Raw genomic sequence first — 20,492 nt, forward strand, 5'->3', positions numbered from 1 at the left:
GGAAACTGTCCTGGCAGCAGCACTGCTGAGAAGGATCCGGGAGTGGTGGTGGATCACAACCACTGCATGAGCCAGCATTGCGATGCTGTTGCAAAAAAAGCAAATGCAAGTGTAGGTTGCATTAACAGAGGCAGAGTCTGCAAGTCACGGGAGGTGATAGTACCGGTCTCCTCGGCGCTGGTTAGGCCTCAGCTGGAGTAGTGTGTCCAATTTTGGTCACCAATGTATATAAAGGATGTAGAGAGAAACTGGAAAGGACCCAGAAGTGAACAACAAAGATGACCAAAGGGATGGAATGCAAGTCAGAAGAGCAAAGGCTGAAGGAACTGGGTATGTTTAGTTTGGAAAAGAGGAGATTAAAGGCGGATGTGATAGCGGTCTTCAAATACTTGAAAAAAGATGGAGAAAAGAGGCAAGAGGCAATGGGTTCAAACTACAGCTCAGAAGATTTATGTCTATATTGGCAACTGAGCGACAAAACTTTTGTCGTTCAGGGGTGCGAACAAAACAAAAGTTTTGCCATGGCAAGTGTCATTGTGAACAGAGTGTTGTCGGCAGGAGCGATCTGTTCATTGGGGGTGCAAGTATTTTGTCGGCAAGAGTGCTGACAAACCACGGCGACACTGCCCGACTTTTAGCGACACGGCTGTGTCAACAAGGCCATGTCGCTAAAAGCTGTGTAGTGTAGTCAAAGCCTAAGAGTAAATCTCTGGAAAAACTTCCTAATGGTAAGAACAGGAGGACAATGGAACAGACTTGCCTAGGGCGGTCAAGGAAGCTCCTTCACTGGAGGTTTTCAAAAGGAGGCTGGAGCCATCTGTCTTGGATGGGTTAGTGTGACACATGGCTAGAAAGGGTTAAACATCCTGGAAAATAAATAACCCTCAAAAGACATGTGGGGAGATAATGTTTGTGTTTTTGTGTATTTACATATGTATGAGTAGGGTCCACAATGTAATCAACAGTCCCTGTCTATGCTGTATTCTGATATCATTTAAATTAGTTGTAATGTATTGTGAATGGTGGAAGAACAAGCAAATGGCCTTATGTTAATTCGTATAGCTAAGTACTGGTGATGGACCTCCTTCAGAGTCATCCTAATTACCTTTTGTTCCCTGTGGAACTCCAACTTGTCAAAAGACATGAAATTGTATAAAAGATCCTTGGGTCCTCATTCTGTCATCTCAGATCTGCTTAGGCTTCCTCAGGGGAAGTTTGAGTCGCAAGACTGAGGTCCCAGTTATGCTGGTACGCCCTGAATATGAGATTTGGACATTGGATTATAAACTATGAACTATTTCTGAAAGAACTCTTTGCAGCTACAAAACTCACCATCTCTGGTATGAATCTGAACCTCAATGAATCGAACTCATGTCTGTATGTATATTGATCTTTTAACCATACTCTCTCTCTTTCGTTTTTTAATAAAGTTTAGTTTAGTTAATAAGAATTGGCTGTAATGTGTATTTGGGTAAGATCTGAAATATTCAATAAACTGGGAGGTAATGTGTCCAATCCTTTGGGATTGGCAGAACCTTTTTTTTATATGATGAAATAAGATTTACAGAAATTTTCATCATATTTGACGTGGGTACCTGGATGAGGGCCTGAGGCTGGATCTCTTTCAGGGAACTGTGTTGTTTGGACTTCTGAATAACCAGTAAGGTAATAAAGAAGCTGTTTTATGCTGGCTTGGTGAATCTAAGTATTAGAATATCCACCAGCTTTATGGGGATTGTCTGCCCTATTCTTTGCAGTTCACCCTAATTGAGTGACCACAGCTAGGACCCCGGTCACAGTTAGCCCTGGTCTACACTAGGACTTTAGGCCGAATTTAGCAGCATTAAATCGATGTAAACCTGCACCCGTTCACACGATGAAGCCCTTTATTTCGACTTAAAGGGCTCTTAAAATCGATTTCCTTACTCCACCCCTGACAAGTGGATTAGCGCTTAAATCGGCCTTGCCGGGTCGAATTTGGGGTACTGTGGACACAATTCGACGGTATTGGCCTCCGGGAGCTATCCCAGAGTGCTCCATTTTGACCGCTCTGGACAGCACTCTCAACTCAGATGCACTGGCCAGGTAGACAGGAAAAGAACCGCGAACTTTTGAATCTCATTTCCTGTTTGGCCAGCGTGGCAAGCTGCAGGTGACCATGCAGAGCTCATCAGCAGAGGTGACCATGATGGAGTCTCAGAATCGCAAAAGAGCTCCAGCATGGACCGAACAGGAGGTACGGGATCTGATCGCTGTATGGGGAGAGGAATCCGTGCTATCAGAACTCCGTTCCAGTTTTCGAAATGCCAAAACCTTTGTCAAGATCTCCCAGGGCATGAAGGACAGAGGCCATAACAGGGACCCGAAGCAGTGCCGCGTGAAACTGAAGGAGCTGAGGCAAGCCTACCAGAAAACCAGAGAGGCGAACGGCCGCTCCGGGTCAGAGCCCCAAACATGCCACTTCTATGATGAGCTGCATGCCATTTTAGGGGGTTCAGCCACCACTACCCCAGCCGTGTTGTTTGACTCCTTCAATGGAGATGGAGGCAATACGGAAGCAGGTTTTGGGGACGAAGAAGATGATGATGATGACGAGGTTGTAGATAGCTCACAGCAAGCAAGCGGAGAAACCGGTTTTCCCGACAGCCAGGAACTGTTTCTCACCCTGGACCTGGAGCCAGTACCCCCTGAACCCACCCAAGGCTGCCTCCTGGACCCAGCAGGCGGAGAAGGGACCTCCGGTGAGTGTACCTTTTAAAATACTATACATGGTTTAAAAGCAAGCATGTGAAAGGATTACTTTGCCCTGGCATTCGCGGCTCTCCTGGATGTACTCCCAAAGCCTTTGCAAAAGGTTTCTGGGGAGGGCAGACTTATTGCGTCCTTCATGGTAGGACACTTTACCACTCCAGGCCAGTAACACATACTCGGGAATCATTGTACAACAAAGCATTGCAGTGTATGTTTGCTGGCGTTCAAGCAACATCCGTTCGTGTGTTATCCTCAGGAGAGTGAGATATAATCCATGGTCACCTGGTTGAAATAGGGTGCTTTTCTTCAGGGGACACTCAGAGGAGCCCATTCCTGCTGGGCTGTTTGCCTGCGGCTGAACAGAAATGTTCCCCGCTGTTAGCCACAGGGAGGGGGGAGGGTTGAGGGGGTAGCCACGCGGTGGGGGGAGGCAAAATGCGACCTTGTAACGAAAGCACATGTGCTATGTATGTAATGTTAACAGCAAGGTTTACCCTGAAAGAGTGTAGCCAGTGTTTTATAAAATGTGTCTTTTTAAATACTGCTGTCCCTTTTCTTTTCTCCACCAGCTGCATGTGTTTCAATGATCACAGGATCTTCTCCTTCCCAGAGGCTAGTGAAGATTAGAAAGAAAAAAAAATGCACTTGAGATGAAATGTTCTCCGAGCTCATGCTGTCCTCCCACACTGACAGAGCACAGACGAATGCATGGAGGCAAATAATGTCAGACTGCAGGAAAGCACAAAATGACCAGGAGGAGAGGTGGCGGGCTGAAGAGAGTAAGTGGCGGGCTGAAGAGAGTAAGTGGCGGGCTGAAGAGAGGGCTGAAGCTCAAATGTGGCGACAGCGTGATGAGAGGAGGCAGGATTCAATGCTGAGGCTGCTGGAGGACCAAACCAGTATGCTCCAGTGTATGGTTGAGCTGCAGCAAAGGCAGCTGGAGCACAGACTGCCACTACAGCCCCTGTGTAACCAACCGCCCTCCTCCCCAAGTTCCATAGCCTCCACACCCAGACGCCCAAGAACGCGGTGGGGTGGCCACTGGCCAACCAGCCACTCCACCACAGAGGATTGCCCAAAAAAAAGAAGGCTGTCATTCAATAAATTTTAAAGTTGTAAACTTTTAAAGTGCTGTATGGCATTTTCCTTCCCTCCTCCACCACCCCTCCTGGGCTACCTTGGTAGTCATCCCCCTATTTGTGTGATGAATGAATAAAGAATGCATGAATGTGAAGCAACAATGACTTTATTGCCTCTGCAAGAGGTGATCAAAGGGAGGAGGGGAGGGTGGTTAGCTTACAAGGAAGTAGAGTGAACCAAGGGGCGGGGGGTTTCATCAAGGAGAAACAAACAGAACTTTCACACCGTAGCCTGGCCAGTCATGAAACTGGTTTTCAAAGCCTCTCTGATGCGTACCGCACCCTCCTGTGCTCTTCTAACCGCCCTGGTGTCTGGCTGCGCGTAACCAGCAGCCAGGCGATTTGCCTCAACCTCCCACCCCGCCATAAACGTCTCCCCCTTACTCTCACAGATATTGTGGAGCACACAGCAAGCAGTAATAACAGTGGGAATATTGGTTTCGCTGAGGTCTAAGCGAGTCAGTAAACTGCGCCAGCGCGCCTTTAAACATCCAAATGCACATTCTACCACCATTCTGCACTTGCTCAGCCTGTAGTTGAACAGCTCCTGACTGCTGTCCAGGCTGCCTGTGTACGGCTTCATGAGCCAGGGCATTAAGGGGTAGGCTGGGTCCCCAAGGATACATATAGGCATTTCAACATCCCCAACAGTTATTTTCTGGTCTGGGAATAAAGTCCCTTCTTGAAGCTTTTGAAACAGACCAGAGTTCCTGAAGATGCGAGCGTCATGTACCTTTCCCGGCCATCCCACGTTGATGTTGGTGAAACGTCCCTTGTGATCCAGCAGAGCTTGCAGCATTATTGAAAAGTACCCCTTGCGGTTTATGTACTCGCCGGCTTGGTGCTCCGGTGCCAAGATAGGGATATGGGTTCCGTCTATGGCCCCACCACAGTTAGGGAATCCCATTGCAGCAAAGCCATCCACTATGACCTGCACATTTCCCAAGGTCACTACCCTTGATATCAGCAGATCTTTGATTGCGTGGGCTACTTGCATCACAGCAGCCCCCACAGTAGATTTGCCCACTCCAAATTGATTCCCAACTGACCGGTAGCTGTCTGGCGTTGCAAGCTTCCACAGGGCTATCGCCACTCGCTTCTCAACTGTGAGGGCTGCTCTCATCTTGGTATTCATGCGCTTCAGGGCAGGGGAAAGCAAGTCACAAAGTTCCATGAAATTGCCCTTACGCATGCGAAATTTTCGCAGCCACTGGGAATCGTCCCGGAGCTGCAACACTATGCGGTCCCACCAGTCTGTACTTGTTTCCCGAGCCCAGAATCGGCGTTCCACAGCATGAACCTGCCCCATTAGCACCATTATGCATGCATTGGCAGGGCCCATGCTTTCAGAGAAATCTGTGTCCATGTCCTGATCACTCACGTGACCGCGCTGACGTCGCCTCCTTGCCCGGTAGCGCTTTGCCAGGTTCTGGTGCTGCATATACTGCTGGATAATGCGTGTGGTGTTTAATGTGCTCCTAATTGCCAAAGTGAGCTGAGCGGACTCCATGCTTGCCTTGGTATGGCGTCCGCACAGAAAAAAGGCGCGGAATGATTGTCTGCCGTTGCTCTGACGGAGGGAGGGGCGACTGACGACACGGCTTACAGGGTTGGCTTCAGGGGGCTAAAATCAACAAAGGGGGTGGCTTTACATCAAGGAGTAGTTCAGGCAGGACTTCACGGAGGGTTCCAATAAGAAATGGTGCACCTAAGTTATTGTTCTTATTGGAACAAGGAGGTTAGCCTGGCCTCTGATTGATACATGGCTAGATTTACCTCGCTGCACCTTCTCTGTGAGTGACTGCAGTGTGACCTAGAGGAATGAGTCCCCTAGACAGGGGAGGAGGCAAATGAGTACAAAACAAATCTGGTCTATTTCTTGTTTTGATCCACTCCATCTATCTTTTACATCTTTGGCTGGCAGCAGACGGTGCAGAAGGACTGCAAGCCATCCACATCTCATGGCTGCTCGGCAGAAGATGGTACAGTACGATTGCTAGCCATCGTCATCTCTTGCCTGCCCGGCAGAAGATGGTACAATACGATTGCTAGCCATCGTCATCTCTTGCCTGCCCGGCAGAAGATGGTACAATACGACTGCTAGCAATCCGTATTGCCTGCCTGCTCACCATTAGACGGTTCAATACGACTGACTGCAGGACTAAAGAGAATGACCTGGTCAAGTCACCAAAAATTTAGTCCCTGCGCCCATGTCTGCCCAGGCGCTCCCAGCCGACGTGGCCAGGAGCACCTCGGACATGACGAGGACGGCTACCAGTCATACTGCACCGTCTGCTGCCAGAAGGCAATGGGTTGCTGCTACTGTGTAGCAATGCCGTACCGCGTCTGCCAGCACCCAGGAGACATACGGTGACGGTTACCTGAGCGGACTCCATGCTTGCGGTGGTATGGCGTCCGCACAGGTAACTCAGGAAAAAAGGCACGAAACAATTGTCTGCCCTTGCTTTCACGGAGGGAGGGAGGGAAGGGGGGGACTGACGATATGTACCCAGAACCACCTGCGACAATGTTTCAGCCCCATCAGGCATTGGGATCTCAACCCAGAATTCCAATGGGCAGCAGAGACTGTGGGAACTGTGGGATAGCTACCCACAGTGCAACGCTCCGGAAGTCGACTCTAGCCTCGGTACTGTGGAAGCACTCCGCCGAGTTAACGCACTTAATGCACTTCTGTGGGGACACACACACTCGAATATATAAAACCGATTTCTAAAAAACCGACTTCTATAAATTCGACCTTATTCCGTAGTGTAGACATACCCTTAGACACAACAAATCCTGCATCTTGCAGGGGGTTAGACTAGATCAGTGGTTCTCAACCTGTTGCAGACTACTGTACCCCTTTCAGGAGTCTGATTTGTTTTGCGTGTCCCCAAGTTTCACCTCACTTAAAAACTACTTGCTTACAAAATCAGACATAAAAATACAAAAGTGTCACAGCACACTAGCACTGACAAATTTGCTTGTTTTCTCATTTTTGCCATTTAATTATACAATTCATCAATTAGAACATAAATATTGTTTTTCCATTTCAGGGTGATACTTGAGTCTGTTTTTCACTTGTGAGCCTTGTCTGAAGCCGGAGCCACGGGCAGTGGGGCTGAAGTCCAAGCCCTACCACATAGAGCTGAAGTATGTAACTTAGCTTCACAGGGGTACCTGTCTATAACTGCCTATAACCTGTCCCATGACCACTGATCTAGATGAGTTGATGTACCCCCTGAAAGACCTCTGCATACCCCCAGGGGTGCACATGCCCCTGGTTGAGACCCACAGGACTAGATGACCCCTGCGGTCCCTTCTAGCCCTGTGGTTCTATGACCCAGAGAGGCAGAACTGTCAGCTGAGCGTGCTACAAAACGCTGTGTGGTTTGCAGACCGAATGGCTGACAGACATTCCCATTAGAGTTCTTGTTGCCAAAAGCTGTTAGCTTTCACCTCCAGGATGGCCTCCATTGATCATGAGGCACTTCACCTGTGAGTTATGTACATGCACTGCTTTTCCCTTGTCAATGCACAGATAGCAGCTCTGTGCTAGGAGAGAGAGAGCACCCTGTGAATGAAATGAGAGAGCAGCCCAGATTAACGTACTGCTCAGCACCAGGACATATCCCACCAGAAACCCACTCCAGTACACGGCTAGTGCAGTAATATTAGGGTGCAGTTACATGGGGCTGGCATGGGTAGTGCTTAGTAGCGAGGGTTTCCATGCCCAGGCTAGCTCTGCAGTGAAGAAAGACCCTTAGTGTGGTGCTGGGATTCCAGGCTGTGACACTGACCTGGGGAGAGGATGGCTGAGAGCAGAGGGACCTTTAACCACCAGACAAAGGCAGAGCACGATCCACTGGCTGGGAGTAGAAGGGAGATAAATTCAGACTGGAAATAAGGGGCCTGTGTTTATCAGGGAGGGGAATGAACCATTGGGAAAGCTCCCCTCAGGATGGGGTGGATTCTCCATCCCTGGGCGTCTGTCAGTGGAGATGGGGCATCTCTCTCTCAAAGCTCCACTCTAGCTCAGCCAGGAGTTACTGGGCCAGGGGGCAGGAATTGCTGGGGGAGATGATGGGTTAACTAGCTGGGTTCTGCAGGAGGCTGGGCTTGATGGCCATAAAATGAGATCCCAGTGGGTAGGGAAAGGGCTCTGAGTGCTCCATTGGAGAGAGATGTCCGTGTACATGGAAATTTGCCAATCTCCACCCAACACAGCTCCCTGCCCCCGCTCAGCACAGACAGGCCCTGCCCTGACCCTCCCTGGCCCATCTCTCTGGACCCATAATCCCAGCTCCCTCCCCCACTCAGCACTGGATGAGGTGCCAGGAGAAGGTGCCCGAGGATACACAGCTTTGTCCCTGAGGTCTGTGGGAGCTATCAGTCTTCTTGTGGCTGCACACCACGCATGGCTTCCTCCGCCAGCCCTGTACAGAGCTTCTAGCAATGGGGAGCCTGGCCTTCCCACAGTGATCGCCACTGCAAAGCCCGTGCCGGGCTGAGCCACCACAGCTGAGCTCTCTCCCTGCTTGGGGACGGGGAGTTACCGTATCCCAGACCCTGACACAGCCCCTTTAGCGAGCCAGGTCCCTGCGGGTGCTCTTCCCAAGACACTCCCTCCTGACAGACCCGCACAGGCAGACAGACGTGGGTTCAAGGCCCAGCTCTGCCAGGGATTCCCTGCATGACCTTGGGCAAGTGACTGACTCTCTGGGGGCCTCAGTTTCCCCATCTATAAAGTGGAGATAATGCTCTCTTACCTCCCGGGGCTGTGTCAGGATAAAATCCATTAATCACTGAAGTATTGCCAAACCCTGTTGCTCAGGAGCCAGGTCCCCAAAATCTTGAGATTATCTTAAATATCTTGTCATTTCTATATATATAAAAAACAATTTTAGAGCCTGTTTACTCTCCTGCTGGTGTGGGGGCCATTAGGTGTCATGTTTATCAGCTTTTCTCCCCAGCCACAGGGGCTGGAGTCTTACAGACCAGGGCCCCATTGCACTAGGGCTCGCACACGATGGGACAAGGGACTGATAAACACCTACAGCAGAGGTGGGCAAACTATGGACCAGGGGCCACATCCAGCCCGCAGGACTGTCCTGCCCGGCCCCTGAGCTCCTGGGCTGGGAGGCTGTCCCCCTCCCCCGCAGCCACGCCACTGCACGGCGCAATGCTCTGGTCGGTGGGGCTGCAGAGCCCAGCCTGACCCGGTGCTCTGTGCTGCGCGGCATGGTTCCTGTCCTGGTGCAGCTGCGCTGCCAGCCACCGGTGCTCCAGAAGGTGCGGTAAGGGGGCAGGGAGTGGGGAGGGGGGTGGATAGAGGGCAGGGGAGTTCAGGGGGGTGATCAGGGGCATGGATAGGGGTCAGGGCGGTCAGAAGGCAGGGAACAGGGGTTGAATGGGGGCAGGTGTCCTGGGGGGGCAGTCAGGAAGGAGAGGAGGGGTTGGATGGGTTGGTGGGGGGCAGTTAGGGGCGAGGGGTCTGGGGGCGGTCAGGGAGAAGGGGTGGTTGGATGGGGCAGGGATCCCAGGGGGGCAGTCAGGAAGGAGGGGGGGGTTGGATGGGGCGGCGGGGGGCAGTTAGGGGCGGGGTTCCGAGGGCGGTCAGGGGACCGAGAGTGGGTGGGGTGAATGGGACAGGAGTCCCGGGGGGGCGGTCAGGGGGCGAGATGCGGGAAGGTCGGATGGGGGCGGGGCCGGGCCATGCCTGGCTGTTTGGGGAGGCACAGCCTCCCCTAACCGGCCCTCCATACAATTTCAGAAACCCGATGCAGCCCTCAGGCCAAAAAGTTTGCCCACCCCTGACCTAGAGAGAGACCTCTAGGGATGGTCATACAGGAAATGTACAGGCATAACAATAGCAGTATAATTATTAAACTCTCCATGTAGATACTCTTCTAGCAAAATAAGAGGGCTTGTTTCCCAGTTCAGTTTATAACCAGATGAGCTGTATGCGAATGTTTGTTGGTTTTTTTCAGTGGAATGGGATGGAGTTTCCTTTCTGATTAAATAGACAGACATCACCTCCCAAAGCAACTTGTTTTAATGTCTCCTGTTGATCTGAGCCACCTCTGGGGTTGGAGGCAGCAGGGGGCTGATGATACAGGAATCTCTCACCGAGCACAGAGTTTTTACTAGGTCAGAAGAGGAGATGTAGATCTGAATTACTGACGCTGGTGTGGAATGAACTCAGAGGAGACAATTTCATGTGCTGCCTCTTGTGAGACTGGAAAATATTTAGACTGCGGCAGAGCTGGTGAATTTTCATCCTTCATCAAAATGCGGGAGGGGTTTTGAAAGGAAACAGCTTTTCATCAAAATGGACATTTTTGCAAATATGTTTTAATTTTTTTGTCAAATTCCTTGATTTTCACTGGAAAAAACTCCAAATCCCGAAACCCAACAAATGTTCAGTTTTCAGTAATCGAAGCCCAACAGAGTTTCAGCTTTAAAAACAAAACTGTTTTGGTTTCAGAAAAGTAAAGAACTTTCAGTTTTTCAAGGGAAACCAAAATGTTATGACAAAAATGGAAAATATTTTAAAGGAGGGAGGAATACTCTGCTTCCCCATCAGTTGACTCCTCTGCGTCCTGTACTTTGTGCTAAGGGCAGGGCTATACCCAGCCTCAGGCACTGCTCAGTACAGACTACACAACAAGGGATGCCCTCTGTTTGGATTGTGAGGAAAGAAATTGCTCTCCCACTCCCCAGGGCCCCAATCCTGCTGTCAATGGGCAGAAGCACATTGAGATCTGGATGAACGTTTTTGCCAACGGCAATTTAAGGCACCTGGAGTCTGGCTGTGGGGGAGATGTTTGTGGACAGGCACTTTCCCAAGCTGCCTAGAGACACAGGACTGGCCATAAGTAAAATGGCATCCTGAGTGAACTTTTGGTGCCTTTCTTTGAATCTGGATACGGAGGGGTTGGGTGGATGGAAGGGGGCAGCTCCCCGTACAGTGACCCGTCCCCCCACGGCTGGGGAGTGATGGGGCAGGAAGGGATGGGTTGTAGAGCTTCCTGCAGGCAGGGGAGGTTCCCAGGCAGGGCCGGGGACCCTGGGGAAGAGCCAGAGCCAGGGCTGGAGCAGCACGCAGCTGTGCAGGGCACCAGGAAATTTGGTACCCCAAATTTCCTGGTGCCCTACGCAGCTGCATACTTTGTGTATGGGTAAGGACGGCCCTGTTCCCAGGGGTGGTGGGTCTGACCCAGCCAAGAAGCAGCCCGCCCACAGAAAGAGGAAGTCCCATCCCTCCCCAGCCCAGCTGGGACTAGCAGCTGGAGCCCAGCTCATGGTAGGAGCCAGGGTTCCCCCAGCCTTGCTCCTCCCCAGCTCCAAGCCCTGCACCTCCCCCCTCAGCCACAGCACCCTGGGTGATCACTAGGGCCCTACCAAACTCACGGTCCATTTTGGTCAATTTCACGGTCATAGGATTTAAAAAATCTTAATTTTCATCATTTCAGATATTTAAATCTGAAATTTCCTGGTGTAACTGTAGGGGTCCTGACCCACAAGTGGGCAGTGGGGTGGGGGTCGCAAGGTTATTGTAGAGGGATTGCAGTACTGCCATCCTTCCTTCTGCACTGCCTTCAGAGCTGGACGGATGGAGAGTGGCGGCTGCTGGCCAGATCGGGATCCCCAGTTTGAGAAATGCTGGTCTTCTCTGTGAAATCTGTATAATATAGGGTAAAGGTATACAAAAGACCGGCTTTCACGGGGGAGACCAGATTTCAAGGTCCTTGATGCATTTTTCATGGCTGTGGATTTGGCAGGGCCCTACTGACCACCCATATCGCCCACTCACAAGGCGGGCCCTGTAGAGACAACAGCAGCAGCGGTGCCCCTCATGATGCCCCCAGACTCACACTGCTGTTCACAACACGGCTCACCCCACCACCCACATTATCGAAGGGAAAGCAGAACTTACCCCCAAAACGCCGAGGCGCTAGGACACCCTGCCCCTGACAGCTCTGCACATATCACACCCACGCCCCCTGTGTCTGTCCCAAACAGACAGACTCTCCCTTAGATCCCCCCATCTGATCCACAGCCAGGACATCCTTCCTGCAGCACAGACCCCGCTGTGGCAAAGGCTAGCAGTGCCTCTGTGCACCCCAGCCCCACAAAAGTGTGGCTCTAGGGCTAGGGGATGCTCCCCACTCATGCCCCAGTCAGAGTGTTGGGGTCCCTCCTGCTTCACTTTGGTGGTGACAGGGCCCAGAGCTAGGGGGAGTGGAGAGGTACATGCCCATGTGATTCCCCCACACCTCCAGGAGCCACCCGCACCACACAGCCCACCATGGGGCCTGGCCCCTGCTCTGCTGCTAGACTTGGTCCTGCTCCCTCCATCAAGGCCTGGCTGTGCTACACGTGCCCCTGTCACTCACACCCCCCCGGGTGGGGTGCTCTGTCCCATCTAGCATAGGCGCCGACTTCTAATGGCGCCGGTGGGTGCTCAACCCCCCTCTGCCCCCGGCCCCGCCCCGACTCCATTCCTGTCCCGGCTCCTCTCGCCCCCATTCCAACTCCTTCCCCAAAGCCCCAACTCTGCCCCCTCACTGCCCCTATCCGACTCCTTCCCCAAATCTCCACCCCGGACCCACCTCCTCCCCTGAGCGTGCCACGTTCCCGCTCCTCCCTCCCGGAGCTTGCTACAGCTGTTTGGTGGCAGCAAGTGCTGGGAGGGAGGGAGGAGCGGGGACGTGACCACTCAGGGGAGGAGGAGGAGAAGATGAGGCAGGGCAGGGAACTTGGCTGCAGAGCACCCACTAATTTTTCCCCCTGGGTGCTCCAGCCCTGGAGCACCCACAGAGTCGGCGCCTTTGCCCTCTAGCGGCACTGAGACCACTTAGAGATTAAAGAGTCTGCTACAGCCTTAGCTAAGAGCCATGTAGCTTTTCGCTCATGTGGTAGAGGGTCATGCATTTAGCTCCAGAGGTCCCAGGTTTGATCCTGCCTGCCACTGATGGGGGGGGCCTGTCGGCATTACATACCCACTCAACTGGGGGGTAAGTGGGGGCTCCATCCAGAGCAGAGGGCAGGCATGTTTGAGAAGGATTGTTCCCATCTTTCAGCACAGGGCGCTGCTCTCCTGCCCATCCCCTGCCCAGCATTTCCCGGTGCTGAGATTCAGCTGACTCTGAAGCGGGGCTTGGAGCCTGTTTATACAGGTGTCCTTCACCTGGCAATGAGCTACAGCTGACTTTGGGGGCAGGCCTGGGGGCATGTGCCCTCTCTGCTGGGATCCCCCAGGCTGGGTGTCACTGTTGCCTTGACTCCAACACCCACAGCTTGTGTCCATATTGGGAGTGTCTGACTAGGAGGCATCTCCACTCCCCTGCCACAGTGAATAGCCAGCACCCAACTTCCCCCAGCAGGTGAGATGTGGTGGGGGACCAGGACTCCCTGGGAAGTAGAGGCTGGAGAGCTGCTGGCTGCCCCCAATCATTGTGTTTAGGAATAAAACCATCCCGACAATTAACAGCAGCTGGGCAGAGCTGGGACTGAGCCATCCCAAACGCAGGGCCTGGCTCTGATGGGACTAGAGGGTCAGGCCCTCATAGGTGCAGGGGCTACCCCTGACACCCCATCTTCCCCATCAGCATCCTGCAGGGACAGGGTAGTGCTAGGTTCCCAGAGCTGATCCCTGGCTCTCTGGTGTCACAACTCAACAGCCATCGAGGGCTCTGGAGCTCTTCCCACATTGATGGGGTCTCTCCACCACCACAAAGGGGGGCTTTTGGGGACTGAGTGAACTGCCCCACTAGTGGGACATTGATGGGGTCTCTGCCCCACAGGCTGGCTCTGTGCTCTGTACACTGTCCCCTGTACATGGGGTCTCGGTGCCACTAGAAGGCATAGGCACCGACTCTGTGGGTGCTCCAGGGCTGGAGCACCCATGGGGAAAAATTAGTGGGTGCTCTGCACCCGCTGGCAGCCAAGCTCCCTGCCCTGCTCACCTCCTCCTCCGCCTCCTCCCCGCTCCTCCCTCCCTCCCAGCACTTGCCACCGCCAAACAGCTGTAGCAAGCTCTGGGAGGGAGCAGGGAGGAGCGGTAGGGTGACCAGAGGGCAAGTGTGAAAAATCAGGACAGAGGGTGGGGGGTAATAGGAGCCTATATAAGAAAAATCCCCCAAAATCGGGACTGTCCCTATAAAATCGGGACATCTGGTCACCCTAAGGAGTGGGAACGTGGCGCACTCAGGGGAGGAGGCAGGCCTGGGGCGGGGATTTGGGGAAGGAGTCGGATCGGGGCAGTGAGGGGGCGGAGTTGGGGTGGGGACTTTGGGGAAGGGGTTGGAATGGGGGCGAGAGGGGCCGGGACAGGAGTGGAGTCGGGGCGGGGCCGGGGGCAGAGGGGAGCACCCACCGGCGCCATTAGAAGTAGGCGCCTATGCTAGATGGGACAGAGCACCCCACCCGGGGGGGTGTGAGTTACAGGGGCACATGTAGCAGTGTATCTCCCCAGTGTGGGCAAGGGGGTCCCTGGTGGGTGGCAGCTGAGAGTTGAGCTGAGAGAAAAATGGCCCCCATGCTCCAGGGACCGATGGGTTCTCTGCTCCACATGAGAGAGAGGGGCTCTTAGGTGTGTGCCATGGGCCAATCTCTGGGGCAAACAGCCCCTAATGTAACCAGTGTAGCAACACCTGCCTGCATCTGCAGGGAGCCTGAGAGGGAGCTGTCCTGGGTAGGACCAATGCAGAGACACTAGAAAACTAATACAAAGAACACAAGGTGTATTTTTAGTCTCCTGGTCAGTGATCACTTTGGGTTGGCGATGGTGTCTCAGTGGGAACTTCCCACTGACTGCTGTGGAGCAAGGGTCACACAGAGACCTGAATATAACCCTGTTCCATGGACAATGGAATCAGCTGTCTCTGGTGACTGAGTATTCATAGACTGGAAGAATTAAAGCCCGGAGGGACCATTAGATCATTAGTCTGACCCCTGTATAGCACAGACCACTAAATTCCATCCAGTTCCCACTGTATCAAGCTCAGTAACTTATGTTCAGCTAAACCATCATCCAGGAAGGCCCCCAGTCAGGATCTGAAGACATCAGGAGATGAAGAATCCACCACTTCCCTTGGGAGTTTGTTCCAGTGGGTAATGACCCTCACAGTGGCAAACATGTGCCTCGTCTCTCATTTAACTTTGCCTGGCTTCAGCTCCCAGCCATCGGTTCTTGTTCTGCTTTTCTCTGCTAGATTAAAGAGCCCTTTAGCACCCAATATTTCCCCCCCCCTCCCCCGGAAGGCACTTCGACTTCCTGGTGCGGGTAGCAACAGACAGGGACACAGTAACATAGGCATTGTCAGACTAGGTCAGAGCCAAGTTCCATCCAGTCCAGTGTCCCATCTCCAACACAAGACGCTGCAGAAAAAGATATAAGAACCCAGCAGAAGCAGATGGGGGATAATCTGCTCCCTGAGCCCTTAAGCAGGAGGAGTTGCCAGGCATTTTTTGCATTAACTACTCTAGTTCTTTGAATCTCGCTAAGTTCGTGCTTTCAGTGGAATCCTGGGGCAGTGAGTTCCAGAGGATAATTATGTGCTGTGTGGAAAAGTATTTACTTTGATCAGTTTTGAATTTCCCAACTTTTAGTTTCATAGTGTGTCCCCTTGCTCTTGCGTTATAGGATAGGGAGAACAGACACGCCTTTCTCCCAGATCTCCTTTCTCTAGACCAGTCAATATTTTATAGACATTGATCATGTCCCTTCTTGTTCACCCCCTAACAAAGGTTACAATTCCAGCTATGACTCTCTCTCTCTCTCTCCAGGAGGAAGCTCTGTCCCTTCATAGGTTTTTAATAAACCAAGATTTATACAACTGTGCAATAAAGACCTAATAACTCAAGTTGTCTTTGTTATAATATAACATGCTTTTATTTTATGGGGAGGTTTACTGTGAACACAGCAGAATAGTCAGTAGGTGATCTAACCACATTTTTTGTTATATTGGGTGGAAGAGAAATATGTGTGCTGCCAGGGTTGCCAACATGTGAATTCTGGGCGATCCCTGACCCAGGAATTTGCAGAAGTTTTTGGGAGAGCAAGGAGTGCACTGCGACACAGGGGTTGCTGACTACAGGCAGATTTGGGTGGACAGAGGTAGCCTGTGTTCCCGGCATGTTTTGCCCACTCTGCAGCATCTAAGGCCTTGACTACACTACAAAGTTTTGTTGGCAAAAGTTATGCTGCTTTAATTAAAACGGCTGTTGCGTGTCCACACTAGCTCCTTGTGTCGGCAGAGCGCATCCACACTAACAGCTCTTGCCTCGACTCAGAGAGCAGTGCACTGTGGGTAGCTATCTCACTAAGCAACTGGCCACAGGGTGCTTTGGGAAGGGTTTGCTGCTTGCAATGGCTCACGGGGCAGGTACAGAGTCACATGATGCAGGTTTCGGTCAGTCGCTTTTTCAGTGTGTGAGGAGGAGAGGTGAGTGGCGTGTCTGGGGCAGGGGAGACAGCAGGCTGACTGACCTATCCTGAGGCAGAGGGAGGGGAATAACCCCCCACATCAGCCCCCAGCTCTGCTCAGCACAGCAGTCTCTCCCAAAGCAGCCCGCTCTGCCTGCAAGTTTGTGATTCCCTCCGAGTTCTCCCACAGCCTCCTCAGCGGCATCCAGAGCAGCTCTGTGAGCTCTCCATGCTGAGGAATGTCAAAGCACCACAGCAGTCCCCCCCGCAGCAGCAGTCTGTCTGCCGCTGTGTGCCTGGTGCCGGGCGCGCTAATGATTTGCTCTTTGTGCCCCAAAGGGAGCAGCCCGCTCAGCTGTCAGCTACTTCCCGGAGCTCTGAAAGGGGAGGGGCGCATGATGCCTGACAGGCAGCAGAGATCAAAACAGTGAGCAGAGCGGTCACGGCAGGCATTGTGGGATACTGGCGGATTCTGGAAGCCGGTTCTGTTGACAAAACAAACAGCAGTGTCTACACTGAGGCTTTGTCACTTTAACTTGGCTGCAAAAGTTTTTATGCTCTCGTTGAGGTGGTTTTATTTTGTCGACAAAACAGCAGAGGTTTGCTGCCAAAAGCAGCTTTGCAGTGCGTACACCTCCCCTGTTTTGTCGGCAAAAAACAGCTTTTGCCGACAAAACTTTGCAGTGTAGAGAAGGCCTAACTAATATCTTGTAATCGACCGGACATTGTCGTGATTCACTCAGGCAGAAATGATCTGGGCTCCTTCAATGGAGGACTGCAGATTTGGTCTGCATCACAGTTTTGTGTCCAGGACCTCTGATAGTCTGGCTAAGGCTTCGCTTACACTACCAATTTATGCTGGTATAACTATATCGCTCAGCAGTGTGGAAACCTAACCCCCAGTGTAGAAAGCGCTTCTCCTGTTGACATAGCTAATGCCTCTCGGGGACACGGAGAACCTACGCTGATAGGAGAAGCTCTCCCATTGGCATAGGTAGCATCCTCACTAAGCGCTACAGGTTCATGGCTGACTGGACAAGGTGTAGTGTTTGTCACAGAACCATTACGAGCTCTGACCCTGCAGTGTTTCTCAAAGATGGAGTCCATCTATTGAGCAGGGGACAGAGGCTCTCTCTCTCAACCATAAAACTGTCAATATTTTGGAACAGAAACCCCGTCTGGGATTTTTCTCACTGGCCCTGCTATAAACTCCACCCTTCAACCACTCTGAAGCACAACCACGAACACCACTGCACTGTAACACAGCTGACCTTCATTCCAGGCACTGCATGTGAGTTGGGTTATCAGAGGGAATAAGTAATGCCAATAGAAACATTTTATATCAGGGAATGAGGAGTTCAGGGAGATGCATTCCCTCCTTGCAAGGGGCGGGGGGGAGAGGAGAGCCTGGAAACAGTAGTGGGGAGGCAGCTAGGTTGGAGTGGGGAAAACAGTGGGTCAGAGATATAGAGGGGCCCAGCTGATGTGTAGCGAGGGGCTGGCTGGCTCAGTATGCAAATTGCAGGACATGATATGTACAACTGCCTAAATGACTACTAACTCCTACCAAAACAATATATTTTACAGTTCAAAAAACTAGGAAATTCAATGACAGAAAATAACGTTAACATAGAGTTATGGTTGCTTGGTGGTATATCGGACCCTTGCAGAAAGCTGAATTGAGCAAAACTCAAACTTCTGAAAACCAGAAAATGCAATTTGTGCTGATGCCATGCCCCAGGTGAACACCTGCCACTAATTATTGTAGTCCAAACCTTTGTACACCTGTGCAATAAAGATTTAACAACTCAAGTTGTCTGTGAGAATATATGTTTTTATTTTATGGGGAGGGTTACTGTGCACGCAGTAGAATAGTCATCAGACAGTCTAACCAGGCCTGCCTTCTTTTAGCAATGCCTCAATATACCATGTTAACAGGTATACCTTTTTACTTGGCCAAACCCACAATTGCTGAAATATAAAAGCTCTTTTTACCGCTCATTCACAGGATTCCATCTGACACTATTAAAGGACAAAAAGGAAAAAACAAAGTTGCCCAACTGAAAAGGGGCAGAATTAAGATTGTACGGGCAACCTTAACTTTTCATTTCCTGGTTTTCAGAAGTCTGAATTTTGCTCAACTCAGCATTCTGAAAGGGCATACAACCAAACTAGCTTAACTCAGCCTGAATGTAGTTCTTTTGCCATTGAAATCTTGATTCCACTTGTTGAAGAGATATCTTTGGTGTGTGACATTGTTTTTGTTGGTTAAAAGTGCTTTTGGAGTGCTTGTAGGATTTTACGTGGGTCAGCCTGGTCTGCTGCTGACATAATCCGGATGCTGTTGGAGCATGTGGCAGCCCTTGATCATTACAGCTAATAGCGTGGCTGCTTTTTATTTTTTCCTTTTTATCCAGCCCCTTTGCAATTTTGTAGTTTTCCTGTTGTGATCTAAAGAATGTCCAGTGGCTGAACACATCTCCTTTTGTGTCTGCTTGTTCAGGGAAAGGGATTTGACATGTCACCAGGATTTTTGTTATGGTTGGGAGGATGAGATTTTTAATTGGTAAATGTCAGTAAACGTCAATTTCTCCCAACGCACACAAACCAATGAAAAATTATTGCCACTGGTTATAACTGAAATTTACAGATAGGCAAAATAAGAAAAATGCTGCTGGAGAACCCCTCAGAATTCAATTTAAGGATATTTACTTTGTATATTTTGACCAGTCCTATTCAACATATTTATAAATGATCTGGGAAAAGGAGTAAACAGTGAGATGGCAAAATTTGCAAATGATACAAAATTACTAAAGATAGTTAAGACCCAGGCAGACTGCAAAGAGCTACAAAAGGATCTCTCAAAACTGGGTGACTAGGCAACAAAATGGCAGATGAAATTTAATGTTGATAAATGCAAAGAAATGCACATTGGAAAGCATAATCCCAACTATACATATAACATGGTGGTGTCTAAATTAGCTGGTACCACTCAAGAAAGAGATCTTGGAGTCATTGTGGATAGTTCTCTGAAAACATCCACTCAATGTGCAGCAGCAGTCAAAAAAGCAAACAGAATGTTGGGAATAATTAAGAAAGGGACAGATAATAGGAGAGAAAATATCATGTTGCCTCTATATAAATCCATCGTACACCCACATCTTGAATACTGTGTGCAGATGTGGTCGCCCCATCTCAGAATAGATATATTGGAATTGGAAAAGGTTCAGAAAAGGGCAAGAAAAATGATTAGGGGTATGGAACAGCTTCCATATGAGGAGAGATTATTAAGACTGGAACTTTTCAGCTTGGAAAAGAGACAGCTAAGGGGAGACTGAGGTCTATAAAATCATGACTGGTAGAGAAAGTAGGTAAGGAAGTGTTGTTTACTACTTCTCATAACACAAGAACTAGGGGTCACGAAATCAAATGAGTAGGCAGCAGGTTTAAAACAAATAAAAGGAAGTATTTCTTCACACAATGCACAGTCAACCTGTGGAACTCCTTGCCAGAGGATGTTCTGAAGGCCAAGACTATAACAGCGTTCAAAAAAGACCTGGATAAGTTCATGGAGGATAGGTCCATCAGTGGCTATTAGCCAGGATGGGCAGGAATGGTGTCCCTATCCTCTGTTTGACCGAAGCTGGGAATGAGTGACAGGGGATGGATCACTTGATAATTACCCTTTCTGTTCATTCCCTCTGGGGCACCTGGCACTGACCACTGTCAGAAGACAGGATACTGGGCTAGATGGACCTTTGATCTGACCCAGTAGGGCCATTCTTATGTAACACAGACAATTTGTGTTTTAATGGTTATAAAACTTTAATTTTTTGCATTTCAGCATCTGTCATTAAATAAGTATTGTCTGAAACACATGCCATTTCCTGCAATTGCAAAAATGTAAATTGATAAAAATAGAAAAAAAAAGTTTAAAACCCACACATTTGTGCAATTGTGGAAACGTAAATGGACAAAAATCTAAAAAGCTTTAAAATAAACATAGATATTATCCAGTGAAATTAGAAAAAAGAAAATTCAGTCCTGACAAGTCTAATTATTGTTTCCTCTTTGAGTTTTGTTTTTCTGCAATATTCTTAGTTTTGAATCTCAGGTACCTGCAGGAGCAGACTAACTCCTGACACCATGCTCAGTGTTCTAGCATAAGA

General features: G+C 50.4%; 1 protein-coding gene across 1 annotated transcript in view; it reads right to left on the minus strand.

The window, feature by feature from the left end:
* Positions 1 to 20,492, minus strand: part of LOC141988621 (uncharacterized) — a 36,987-nt gene that overhangs the window by 15,107 nt on the left and 1,388 nt on the right. The gene's annotated exons all lie outside the window — the stretch shown is intronic.

The sequence above is a fragment of the Natator depressus genome, chromosome 6 (assembly GCF_965152275.1).
Source record: "Natator depressus isolate rNatDep1 chromosome 6, rNatDep2.hap1, whole genome shotgun sequence".
In the NCBI taxonomy this organism is placed as follows: domain Eukaryota; kingdom Metazoa; phylum Chordata; order Testudines; family Cheloniidae; genus Natator; species Natator depressus.